The sequence below is a fragment of the Cervus elaphus genome, chromosome 19 (assembly GCF_910594005.1).
Source record: "Cervus elaphus chromosome 19, mCerEla1.1, whole genome shotgun sequence".
In the NCBI taxonomy this organism is placed as follows: domain Eukaryota; kingdom Metazoa; phylum Chordata; class Mammalia; order Artiodactyla; family Cervidae; genus Cervus; species Cervus elaphus.
This window is the reverse complement of record NC_057833.1, coordinates 58,661,341-58,675,590: the sequence shown is the minus strand read 5'-3', so window position 1 is coordinate 58,675,590 and position 14,250 is coordinate 58,661,341. Positions and strand designations below refer to the sequence as shown.

At 36.7% G+C, this 14,250-nt stretch overlaps 1 protein-coding gene across 25 annotated transcripts in view; it reads right to left on the bottom strand.

Moving 5' to 3' along the window:
• The window catches only part of ZBTB20 (zinc finger and BTB domain containing 20), an 848,937-nt gene that overhangs the window by 617,009 nt on the left and 217,678 nt on the right, over nt 1-14,250 (bottom strand). For all 25 annotated transcript variants that reach the window (XM_043874099.1, XM_043874083.1, XM_043874098.1 and 22 more), the window contains one exon: nt 5,695-5,740. The gene's annotated coding sequence lies outside the window, so the exon portion shown is untranslated. The remainder of the gene's footprint in view (nt 1-5,694; nt 5,741-14,250) is intronic.

The window sequence follows — 14,250 nt, the reverse complement described above, 5'->3', positions numbered from 1 at the left end:
AGAATCCCCATGGACAGAGGAGCCTAGGTGGCTATAGTCCACTGGGTGACAAACAGTCATATGCAACTGAGCAGACATACATATAACAATTAGATATACCTCCTCCAAATATCTATACTGCCTGTCATAACAAATCTTTTGTATGTTAACAGGATGAGAAAAAAGAAAATGAATATTTATGGAACACTAGTGTATGTTATGAACTAAATAAAGTATTTTGTATACCTAACCTACTCTAATCTTCACACCCATTGTTGAAAAAGTAAGCATAATTACCATCAAATTTTAGATAAGAAACCTTGAGTCTTAGTAAGGTTAGACAACCTTGATCATGTCACATAGCTACTGAATTGTGGAACTGGAATTTCATTGAAGGTCATTTGAACTCTGCTGCTGCTGCGGCTGCTGCTAAGTCGCTTCAGTCGTGTCCGACTCTGTGACCCCATAGACGGCAGCCCACCAGGCTCTGCCATCGCTGGGATTCTCCAGGCAAGAACACTGGAGTGGGTTGCCATTTCCTTCTCCAATGCATGAAAGTGAAAAGTGAAAGTGACTCTAAAGCTCCTTCAGAGATAGGCAAGAGATTTGGAATCCACCTACCCTGAGTACATTAGGTTCAAAGATGCTGATTTATTTATGGTATTTGCAGACTCCTTTAAAGTTCTGAAGTCATTTAGATAGTAAACATCTTGCTAAACTTGATTCAGTTTATTCTCCTGAAGAAGAAGCCAGTTATTCACAGACACAAACTGAAAGGCTTCAATCAATTTAGATGAAATTAATCCCCTTATGACGAATATCTGAGATTTTTTATATAAAGTACAGCAATAGCTTGTCTTTCAGTTAGTATTCCAACAACTTGACAGAGTCCATTTACTTCTTAGAGACAAGCAATCAACTCTCCAACCATTCACAGAAAAAAAAGTGAGGTATCTAAATGAGGTATCTCACACTAGACTAAGAATCCAGAATTTGGGTTTCAAATTCTACATCTCTTACCTACTGCTGCTGCTGCTAAGTCACTTCAGTCGTGTCTAATTCTGTGTGACCCCACAGACGGCAGGCAACCAGGCTCCTCCATCCCTGGGATTCTACAGGCAAGAACACTGGAGTGGGTTGCCATTTCCTTCTCCAGTGCATGCATGCATGCTAAGTCACTTTAGTCATGCCTGACTCTGTGCAACCCCATGGACAGCAGCCCACCAGGGTCCTCTGTCTACAGGATTCTCTAGGCAAGAATACTGGAGCTCTTATCTACTAAAGCTGTCTTAAAACTCAACATTTAGAAAACTAAGATCATGGCATCTGGTCCCATCACTTCATGGCAAACAGATGGGGAAACAATGGAAACAGTGACAGACCTATGCAGATGGGGACTGCAGCCATGAAATTAAAAGACGCTTACTCCTTGGAAGGAAAGCTGTGACAAACTTAGACAGCATATTAAAATCAGAGACATTACTTTGCCAAAAAAGTTCCATCTAGTCAAAGCTATGGTTTTTCCAGTAGTCATGTTCCGATGTGAGAGTTGGACCATAAAGAAAGCTGAGCACCAAAGAATTGATGCTTTTGAACTGTGGTGTTAGAGAAGACTCTTGAGAGTCCCTTGCACTGCAAGGAGATCAAATCAGTCAATCCTAAAGGAAATCAACCCTGAATATTTATCGGAAGGACTGATACTGAAGCTGAAGCTCCAGTACTTTGGCCATCTGATGTGAAGAGCTGACTCATTGGAAAAGACCCTGATGTTGGAAAAGATTGAAGGCAGGAGGAGAAGGAGTTGACAGAGGATGAGATGGTTGGATGGCATCATGGATTCAATGGACATGAGTTTGAGCAAGCTCTAGGGGTTGGTGATGAGCAGGGAAGCCTGGTGTGCTGCAGTCCATGGGGTCGCAAAGAATCGAACATGACTGAGCAACTGAACTGAACTACCCACTATACTGTGTAACCCTGACAAGTACATGAACTTTTCTGAGCTTATTTTCTCATCATGGATAAAGCAAAGATATTAAATAGATAACCATTAAGAACCCTTCAACTTCTAACTTTATGTGATTTTTAGAATTTCTTCTAAAAGAAATTAGAGGTAATTAGATGGAACTTTTAGAACAATCAACGTGACAATGTCCAGACCAAGATACTTGCTCTCAGGCAAGTAGAATGGTCTGCCTTCAGCATCTAAATTGTAGTAGTGGTGGGGATAGTGTTGGAAATAATAGTAGTTGGGCTAAGATTTATTCAGCACTTGCTATATGCCAACCACCGAACTAAGAATTTTACATGTGTTGTTTCATCTAACTCAACACAGCAATATATAATGTCGATACTACTATTTTTTCAATTTTCCAAAGGACTAACAAACCAAACAAAAAAATTAGGTTAACTTGACTGGTCTATACTAAGAAGTGGTAAAGACAAAAGGAGCTCTGCTGACATATCTCTGTATGCTCTTTGAGAGCAAGGACCCTGTTTTATCTATTTAGCCTAACTCAGTGTCTAACAAATGGTACATATTTAATTATTGTGTGGAATAAAAGGAAGGAAGGAAATGAGGGGGGGAGGGAGAAAAGGAAGGGGAGAGAGAAATAAACTATACCTAGACATGCTATGTCCTCAGTAAATATTTTCTTCCTTTAACCTTTTCTTTCTTTAACCCTGAAATCATGGGGATATCTGCAGTTATGCTCAGCAATCCTAGGGTTTAGTAATCTCTCCCTCCTGAGTACTCCAAACTATAATTCCTAGTACAGGTCACTGAAGCATCTGCTATCATCTGGTTTAGTATTCTAGCTAATACATAGTTTTGGTTCTCTCTCAATTCTAATATTAGTCTAACAAAAGAATATAGTTGATTCTACCACACTAAGTTTCTGGAAAAAAGTAATATCCCTGATATTAGTCTCTCACCCACTGGTGTAAACTAAGATGAAAGAAAAGCTTGTTTCCAGAGGTAAGAGCTTGTGTACTTCCAAACCTAGTAGTACACATGAATATCATCAACCAGAATTTGAGATGCCTAAGAAAGATGTTTTGATGCAGATAATGGGATCACTTTGCTCCCTCTGCCATTGTTATATGACTGCCTTGTGCCATACATAATGGAACTTTAGAGGGGCGTTAACTAAAGCAGGTCATGATGAACACTATTTTGACTCTACTTCTATTTGGCTTTTTCTTCATTTATTTACAATTAGAATTCAGTGAATAACAGAAACCATAAACATGTGTACAGTAAATACAGGGCCCATTACTTCTGTTTAGGAAAACACAAATTTTTAAATGTGATCTGATCTACCTGATCCTAAGAAAGCCCACATAGTTTGTGTTTTCAGTGAGACAGCGATAGGGTCAGGGTAGGAGGCTTTGGGGGAGAAAATGATTGCTTAGGAAAGCCATAGCATTGCTCACATAATACAGACATTTATTTATTTCTATGCTGAAAACATTTTCAAGGTGACTAGTAACTTAGTCATTGAATACCTCAGCATTCTGTGTAAAATAGGGATAATGTAAAGACTTTTCTCATAGTCAGCACAATGAATGCAAAGTATATTGCAAATAGTGTTATGGCAATTCTTGATCGTGTTGAGTATCAATTCTTATATATTTATTTCTCATTTTAAGGAAAGAATTTATCAGTAGTCTCATCTCCATCTCATCCACAGTGTGAGAACTAAAGGAAGTACATGAAGACCATCCAAAATATAAAGCAAATAACAAGTTTCTAGGCCTCTATTCTTTCAGAAATGTTTTATTTATACAAGCATTCATTCAACATTTACTTACCACCTACCGTGTACAAGGCATTTTATTAAGAGACTGTGGAAAACCATACACTTAGCTCAGTACCTATACTTCTTACTCCCAAAGAAGTCAAATAAATTCATATTATGGTAGTTTAAAAAAAAAAAAAAACAGATTTAAACAGGTCAGTGGAAGGAGAAGATACACAAGCTCTAAGATTTTATGTTACTAAATACCAATAGAAACTTGTTAGCATTTTTAAAAAGACTAATGCAAGTTATTTGAAAAAGTTTTCAATATCAGGAATTTGGTACTACCAAATAAATTATTTAATTAAATGCTTTGTATATTGATTGCCACTTTTTATATTATATTTATAGAACTTTACCTAATTAGTGCAGGCTATAGTTCATAATAGCTTGTCTATGTTAAAAATATAGATACTTGTCAGAAAACGTATAGAGCTATTACCTAAAGGAGACATCACTAACAGAAATGCTTAGGAAAAAACATCAAGTGACTAGGATTTGATAAAGGACTTCTTTTGTGGCTCAGCTGGTAAAGAATCTGCCTGCAATGCGAGAGACCTGGGTTCGATCTCTGGCTTGGGAAGATCCCTGGAGAAAGAGGCTACCCACTCCAGTATTCTGGCCTGGAGAATTCCATGGACTGTATAGTCCATGGGGTCACAAAGAGTTGGACACGACTGAGTGACTTTCATTTTCAATTTCAGGATTTGATAAAACTAAAGGATGATATTACAGTCTTAAGTTTTACATCTGGATTTTAGTTCCTTTTCAAAAATAATTATCTAATTTTTCCTTATTTTCTCTCTCACTTCCACTCAGCTGCAATGGAGACACATGCACAAATCAAGAAATCATCTTGAATTTTCTTAATATCACTTAAATTTTCTGAATATGGCCCATGTGTCCACTAATAGCCAAATGCTTTCAAATCTGTTCAGCTAAATGGATCAATAACTACATCCAGCCTCACACAGTGGGGTTGCCAACATAGTGAAACTGAGCCAAACAGAAAATATCTCTATGAGGACAAAAATTATTATCAATCCAGTTATCTTGAGAGATCTACTCTCCCCAGGTATTCTTTGGAGAAGTTAGCATACATATTATCTAGGGCAGTCAACAGTTGCTAAGAAAATATTTGAGACTGAGAACGAAGAATTTGGATAAAATATTTGGGAACTAAAATCAATGAGTTTTATAGTAAACCAATGTAATAGCTCAAAGACTACATCAAGTAAGAATCTTTCAAATTTGGAGGACACAAAATATGTAACAGCACAAGCAATCTGCTAACAAGCTTCTCTGTGCGCTCAATCATATGACACAGCTGCAAACAACAATTGAGCAGGTGCAACCAAGCTTTTGAGAATTCCTGCCTGTTGCCCAGAAACCACAACACCACATAGCTGAGATTTTTAAACAGGTGCAAACATTTTTTTCCCCCATTACTCTAGTGCTTGAGACAGTGCAGCAGACAGGAAGTACATCTGCAACTGCTCCTTACCTAAAGCAGCCACCACAGAAAATAAACTCAAAAGTAACACAAAAAAACTTTTAAAAATAAGACAATAGTGTCAAAAACAGTGGTTTTGCAATAGTCTCTGTTCTCACATCAGGAGCCACTTTAATAGAACAGTTCCATAAAGCAGTCTCTAATTTTTCCATTAGATGAATGCTTTGTAACTAAAATTATTCTGCTTCATCAAATCTTAGAAATGTTTATTTGATTCTTACAATAGAGTGAAATGCAAGGTATGTATAAAATGTAATATCCTTTGATGCTTGTCAATATTTGAATGTACTCAAAAATTAACATTTTCACATTATGAAATCTGTAAGCAATTTTAATGCCCCCAAATGTAATCACTTACCAGCTAATATGTAGATTAACATAACTATAGGTAATTCATATACATACCTGTGCAGCTATGGGGCACAGACAGACTTGCAATTTATCAGGTACTCTGAAATGTAAAACAAATATATTTTGTGAGTAAAAATAATTTTCAAAGTGGAGCCAGTATTTATGCTGAGACAATTTCTGCAGAGAAGTAGAAAAAACTGTAGTCCTTAAACAGGTGAGTTATTTTATATCTGAATTTTCCCCATAGGATATTTCAGTTCACCTTAAATTCATATGTGTGAATATATGCACACACAGCTTCCTGGAGCAGGGTGATCAAAAACAAGTACCAGCAAGGGACTAAGACTCACCATGGTCTCTGAAACAAAAATATTTTTACCAGAGGATGAAACAAACAGTTAAAATTGATTTTTTTCTTTGGTATTTTTCCATGACTATTGCCTTCCTAATACAAATATGACTGCTACTCAGATTCATCTACACTCAGATTCATCAATGCTCAGTTTGGACTAGTGAGAAAGAAAGGTGCTTTTGTAGATCAGTCCACAGAAATGCATAAATAAATAAAAATAAGCTCTATGCTCATTAACTTCAAGTTACAACAGCAAATAGAAATGAGATTTCTATAAGAGGAAATGCTAAAGTTACACTATATATGATGCCTCAATGCAACACAGTGAGAAAACTGCCATCGAAGTAGGTATTGGTAAAGAAGTCCAGCTTAAACAAAGTATGCAGAGTTTACAATTAGACCCAAAATATATTTGCATGAAGGTGGAAATTGTATTGCAAAATGCAGCCTCTGAACTACTGTGACCCTTAAATGTTTCATAATCTCTCTGAAAGCAAACTAAAATATTTAATCTCTATACTTCTGAACATAGTTGATGATAGGAACATATTAAAGTCATTAAGTCTAGTTGATAAAATTTGCTTAAAAGTGTGAAAAAATAATTTTTATGATGACAATGAAACACCTCTTCATACAGTTCTGAGAGGAGTATGAATTGCTAAAAATTTTCTGGAAAACTATTGAGTAATATGATTAATGATTTAAAATTCAGAATCTTTAATTATTCAGTAATTTTAATTCTAAACTTTACCTTACATAATGGAACATCAACAGAGATTTATGTTCGCAAAAAACTAAAACTAACAACTAAGCTAAATTTTCAACAGTAGAAAAATATATAGCACATCCATATAAAGAAATATGTTGAAACCATCTGCAGGGTAGTTCGTGGTTCTAAAGTATGTTATAAACATACAGAGTACAAACTGTATGGACATAATAGAATTTGTGTGGCTGAGAGGGCAAAAAAAGAACATAAAAAATTGTTATCATATTTGGATAATAAGATTATGCATGATTTTAATTTTTTCTTTTTACTTTCATACATAGTTAATCACTACAATAAACATTACTTTTATAATAAGAAAAACATTAGTTGTCAGAGAAGGGTAAAGGAAAAAAGTTTGAGTGCCATATGGAAATGATAAATCTAACCTTTGTATGTGAAATAAATTAACTCAGTCACACATGAAATTCACTAAGAATACCTACAGTGAAAAACACATCCTCCCTGGTTTCTCATAGGGGTACAGCCAGGGTCTCTTTTATCCCATTGCTTTAGAATATAAACCAGTAATTTGATAACACATTTTTTAATCATCTTAGTAAAACTTCCTTAATTATGCAGAGTGAAATGATAGCAAGAACAATTTAGGACTACAAATCTGTTCAACCTATTACAAACTAAGTTATTTAATAAGTCAACAGTATTTAGTCAGCATCTATTGCATGCAAAGTACTGTTAACCATTATATTTTAAAAGATAAATTAGAAAACACCTTACCCTCATAGAGCTAACAATTTAAAAGTATTTTTAAAATTAATGTGTTTCTATTAATTTTACTGTGGATCCAAAACTGATCCAAAATAATAGTCTTAAAAAACAACAAAAAACAAAACAAAATTAAAAAAAACATGTACTACAGCTCAGATAAAGACATAAACACAATACATACAGTTTAAGGAATTTGTGACAGATCTGGCACACTTGAAAAAAACATATCAGGTTTACTTTTTTGTATTATTGAGCAAAAACTGATATTTACATAACACTCAAAAAGTCTTAAGTACATGAATGTGTATCACTTATAAAATACCCTAGTAAATTACTATAAGTTTGTATTTTTTATCCTTATGTAGTCTACTTTTTGTCAATAGAATTATATAGTAGGAGACTGGTATGAAAGAAAATTGATTCAATCTCAGATACCAGATGTGTAAGACTGTCTCAGATTATCTAAAGCTACATATGCATAATTATTAACATATGCACAATTATTAACAAGATATATTTATTTTATTGTCACCCGAAGTAAATAAGTGAGTTACTTGCTAACTTTGCCAAAAACAACGCTGTACAATCACCTCCAGGGAAAGAAAAGAAGGTAAGGCTGGACAGACCAGTGCTAGGGAATCCCTAATAACCAAGGGGGGTGGTGAGTGAGGGATGTGAAGCACTTGGTTGTGCAGATAAAAGAATGCAGCACACAGTATCCTTGTGACCTGTAACCATAGTGGGCATTTGCCTCTCTGAAGCTAGTGCCACATTATGGCCCTCAGGTTCAGTCAGTGGGGTCAGCCTGTGTGAGGCTGTGCCACGCAGTAAGAGGAGCTATTCATGGGATCAATGACCTGTGGGTCTGGGACAACAGCAGAGTTATATGAGGCAGGATGGTGGATAGCTGATTAGCTTTTGCTACCAGAGAAACCTAGAATTGAGTTCTAGATCTCTCTTTTCAATTGCAAGATCTTAAATGAGTTACGTTTTCCCTGTTTGTAAAATGATGATCAGGCTCTTCTGATGGTACAGTGGTAAAGAATACACCTTCCAGTGCAGGAGATATGAGTTCAATCCCTGGGTCGGGAAGATCCACTGAAGAAGCAAGTTGCCACTTCAGTATTAAGTATTCGGGAGTTCCCACTCCAGTATTCTTGCCTGGGAAATCCCATAGACAGGGGAATCTGGCAGGCTACAACCCATGGGGTCGCAAAACAGTTGGACATGACTTAGTGATTAAACAACAACAAAAATGATGATCATGTTACCTAACCTATAAGATTGTTTATGCCTATGCGTCCCTGGAAGCTCAGCGGGTAAAGAATCCACCTGCAATGCAGAAGACCCTGTTTTGATTCCTGGATCCGGAAGATCCCCTGGAGAAGGAATAGGCTACCCACTCCACTATTCTTGGGCTTCCCTGGATGGCTCAGATGGTAATTAACCCATCTGCAATGCGGGAGACCTGGGTTCAGTCCCTGGGTTGGGAAGATCCCCTAGAGGAGGGCATGGCAACCCACTCCAGTTTTCTTGCCTGGAGAATCCCCATGGACAGAGGAGCCTGGCAGGCTACAGTCCATGGGCTCGCAAGGAGTTGGACATGACTGAGTGACTAAGCACACATTATATGCTATAGGCATGTAAAAGAACTAGCACAGTATGAAAGGAAACATTGCTGAACAGAAGCTATTAGTATTGTCCTAGTTGTATGAGGAAAGGAGAGGATGTTTGTACCTTTAAGCTAAAGAAGGAGTAAGGAGTTAGAAAGATAGCTTGCTCAATATATCACTTTCTATTCTACAACTCATCTAGGAGCCAGTCATGTGCTGGAGGTTCACAGAACATTTATGAATCAGGAAACACTCAAATAATATTAATAGCTACAATGTGCAACTCTAATCAGCATTTTAAAGCACCAATTCTATTAAGGAAGAGGAAGGCAGTAGAATCTAAGTAATATGTGCCCATTTTTCTGAATGAAAAATGAAGGACCACTGTCTACACTTAACTGAAACAATCAGGAAATGGAACTATAAGGGCAAAGGTAAACATAATTATTCAGCCGGAATCAGGACCAGGTATTGTAATCTCTCTAAAAATCACACGTGAACAGTATCACTATTTTATGTATTCTAAAGAGACTCTGCAAAACTCTCCCAAGTTCACATATAACACAAGGTTTTGCAAATAGAAGTAAAAAATATTACAATTGGTTTTGCTCTCAGGGCTTAAAATACACAAATGAATACATACTGAGGTTCTAGACCTTGTTTCTGTTTTGATCTGGAGGACAGCAAAAATAAGAATTGTTACACAGTGTCTTTAGAATCCATTGCAGTTTACATAATCCCTAGAATTCTTTGGGTTTTATGAGGGTGAAGTTACTATCAGTACCATTCCTGATGGAGATATACTATAGAGGATTTTTTTTTTTTAGAGGATTTTTTTTAAAGTTTTCTATTTCTAGGTTGGCATAGCTGTGTTCCCCAGTGGGAACTGAATAGGTCTGACTTTGTGCTGTGTTGACTGAGTTTATCATCCCTTCATATTGGATGGGCCAGGCTAGTGATGGAAGAGGGGGTGTCTAATGTTACCTCTTGAGCCATTAATAAATCTAATACCTAATTCACTTATTGTGGTGCTGGAGAAGACTCTTGAGAGTTCCTTGGACTCAAAGGAGATCAAATCAGTCAATCCTAAAGGAAATCAACACTGAATATTCATTGGAAGGACTGACGCTGAAGCTGAAGCCCTAATACTTTGGCCACCTGATATGAAGAACCAACTCATTGGAAAAGAACCTGATGCTGGGTAAGATTGAGGGCAGGAGGAGAAGGGAGTGACAGAGGATGAGATGGTTGGATAGCGTCACTGACTCAATGGACATGAGTTTAGGCAAACTCTAGGAGATAGTGAAGGACACAGAAGCCTGGTGTGATACAGTTCATGGAGTCCCAAAGAGTCTGACATGACTTAGCAACTGAACAGCAATTCACGTAAGGCACTGAAGTCCCAGCTGTGTCTGCAGGAGCAACGGCTCCGTAAAAGAGCTCTGAGCCTAAATTTAAACTGAAAACTATTTCCCCCATGACTGAATGAGAATTCTTAGGAATATTCAGTGTTTTACATTTTAAATTTGGCCTATTTTAAGAAAAGATACTGTGTAATCTAAAATACTTTTATTTTATTTAATATGTATTTACTTCTTCCAGACTACAATTGATCTGGGTGCTCAATCATTATTATATTATTGTACAATGTAGGTTTTAATAATCAATAAAGCCAGCTTATCTTTTTACATTGAGGTGTTCTGAATTCTGGAGTTTACCTGAACTGAAAGTTTATGAAGATTAAGAGGAAGATAATTTTAAAAGCAGACTTGAAAAACTTGTTAGTTATGCTTATTTTTATAAATTACTAAGTTAGATTTAGCCCTATCAGAAAGGGGAATAAAGAGAAGCAAAATTTATCTATTAATCAGCTCTGTGAACTGGAAACTGATAAAAGGCAATAAGGAAGGAAAAGGAAATCTTATGATAAACACCCGTTAATCCAAGGCACAGTTGGTCTGTCTAGACTTTAGGTCACACTTGCTCTAATAAAGCTACAGAGTGTAGTAAAAGCTAAGCTTACAAAATAATTCTGTATGTAAAATTTCTATTATTATTATTGGCTACCACTTAAAATGAAACAATTTAATATCAAATTTTATGTATAAACATGATGAATTTGAACTTTCCATAGAACCCTGATCCACAATATACTAAATATTAATAATTCTATCCTGTAAGTCACACTTCAGAGTTTATTAAATAGAAAATAGTTTTTTAATAGATGACTTGTAAAACTTAACTTTGTACATTAAAGTTTAAGGGTTAGTAAAGAAAATTAACAAAATTAAAGCTTAGAAAAATGTTAAAAATAATATTTTCAAAATATTCTCAACTTGAAGCTATGACTATGGCAAGGATTTATTCTTATGGAATGTGAAAATTCTACTGACCAGCTTGTACACATTCCTGGGGTCTTAATTTAGGTGTCACCTCCTCGAAAATGTGATGTCCTGTGCTTAATCTTGTCATAATAATCATCACACAGCATTGTAATTGTCTTTCACATAAGACTATAAAAATAGGAAACACAGGTTTTGTCTTATTCACCATTATGGCATTAGTTCCTAGTACATAATCGAATGAATTAATAGTAGGTATGGGTTAAATGCAGAGAAGGCAATGGCACCCCACTCCAGTACTCTTGCCTGGGAAATCCCATGGACGGAGGAGCCTGGTAAGCTACAGTCCATGGGGTCGCTAAGAGTCGGACACGACTGAGCGACTTCACTTTCACTCTTCATTTTTATGCACTGGAGATGGAAATGGCAACCCACTCCAGTATTCTTGCCTGGAGAATCCCAGGGATGGGAGCCTAGTAGGCTGCCGTCTATGGGGTCGCACAGAGTCGGACACGACTGACCTGACTTAGCAGCAGCAGCAGCAGCAGCATGGGTTAAATGGGGCTTCCCTTGTGGCTCAAACAGTAAGGAATCTACCTGCAATGCAGGAGACCTGATTTTGCAGCTTCTTTCTTTGACTCTTCCTTCCTATTTTTCCTCTTAATCAGTACAAAACTAAATTATCAGAATCTGAGTCTCAAATTTAATAACAGATTACAAAGCTTGGTTGATTCGATCCTGAGGTGGACAGGTTGATCCTTATGTCCCTCTTCAGCAGATGGCTGGTATGGTAGAATTTGACACACACAGATCCCTGAAAGAATTCTGCAGTTCCTAACCAATTGTGTGGTTCTTCTCGGTCTCAGAGAGACAGGATCTGACTACTGTTCCTGAGACAGACCCAGCCATTATTTTGTTCTTTCTGGAATCCATTGCAGTTTGAATTATCCATGTGGTTACTGGTTTAGTTGTTTATTCCCTCTCCCTCACTAGGTTGTACACTCCATAGAGGCCACATTATTTTGTTCAGCACTCTATACCCAGGGTCTGGTTTAGTGCCTGACACACAATAAACACTCAATAATTATTGGACAGATGTGTAAATATAAGGTTTGGAGCAGCAGTTTTCAATCAAGAAAGACTGTAAAATTAGATAGGTAACAGCTACCTCTACAGTTGTTTTCTTCTCTACATTCCAAGTCTATCTGCCAAATGGAAGACTTGAAACTATAGGCACTCTTTTATTATAAATTCTGTTCAATAAATGGCAAACTTCAAAAGCAATACTAGGTAGTGTGGAGGTACAATATCTAGGAGATGCAATGGAATTATAATAAGAATAGCAACCACTTCCAATAAGAAGTTTAGGATTTGAATTCCAGCTTACTAAGTGTGTATCCTAGTGGAATTTACATAATCTCCCCTAAATACTCAGTTTCATCTTATTTAAGATGGGGGGTTTTTGTCTAATAGGCAGTTTTTAATGGTAATTGAATAAGATTGTATATATGAAAGCAACTGATAGTATAATTCATGGCATTTAGGAGAAGGGGCTTACTACAAATTAGTTCTTTTGTGTTGGCCAGCCAATGTCTGCAGCAAAATAGAGATGTGATTTGACTAAAAGCCCAAGAACAGATATTTTAGGTAGAGAAAAATAAAACAAAAAGGATTTAAAGGCAAGAAAAAAAGTAAGTAGATGTGAGGGACAATAAGTTAAAAATATATATATATATAAGATAGAGTAGTAGGAACATAACTGCGGTTAGACATGGAAAGACATCTTAACATAAAAGAAAAATTGACAAAAAATGTATTAGCTTTTTCTTAGGTGACACACTTCTCCCACATATAAATAAAATAATTACTACCATTACAGTTAGTAGAAAAATCAACTGAAATGTATATTAAATACCTATTAGACATTTAACATTCTTAACACATCTTTCACATGCTGAAAACTCAACCTGTGTAAGTACAGCCGTGAACTTTATTATTTACTGTGGTAAGGCGACAGCATAACCTCATCTGTGCACTACCTGCAGAGTTGCAAAAGGCAAATGTGTACCAGCTCTTTAGGTACAATTGCAGGGCACCAGAATTTAGAGTTGTTGTCGCTCAGTCACATCTGACTCTTTGCAACCCCATGAACTGCAGCATGGCAGGCTTCCATATCCTTCACCATCGTCTGGAGCTTGCTCAAACTCAGGCCCATCAAGTCGGTGATGCCATCCAACCATCTCATCCTCTGTCATTCCCTTCTCCTCCTGCCTTCTTTCTTTCTCAGATCAGGGTCTTTTCCAATGAATCAGGCTCTTCACATCATGTGGCCAAAGTTGGAACTTCAGTTTCAACTTCAGTATCAGTCCTTCCAATGAATATTCAGGGTTGATTTCCTTTAGGACGGACTGGTTGGATCTCCCTGCAGTCCAACTCAAGAGTCTTCTCCAACACCACAGTTCAAAAGCATCAATTCTTTGGTGCTCAACTTTCTTTATGGTCCAACTCTCACATTCATACATGACTACTGGAAAAACCATAGCTTTCACTAGATGGATCTTTGTAGGCAAAGTAGTGTCTCTGCTTTTTAATATATTGTCTAGGTTTGTCATAGCTTTTCTTCCAAGGAGCAAGTGTCTTTTAATGTTACGGCTGCAGTCACCATCTGCAGTGATTTTGGAGCCCAAGAAAACAGTCTGTCACTGTTTCCGTTGCTTCCCCATCTACTTGCCATGAAGTCTTGGGATTGGATGTCAGTTTTTTGAATGTTGAGTTTTAAGCCAGCTTTTTCACTCTGCTCTTTCATCT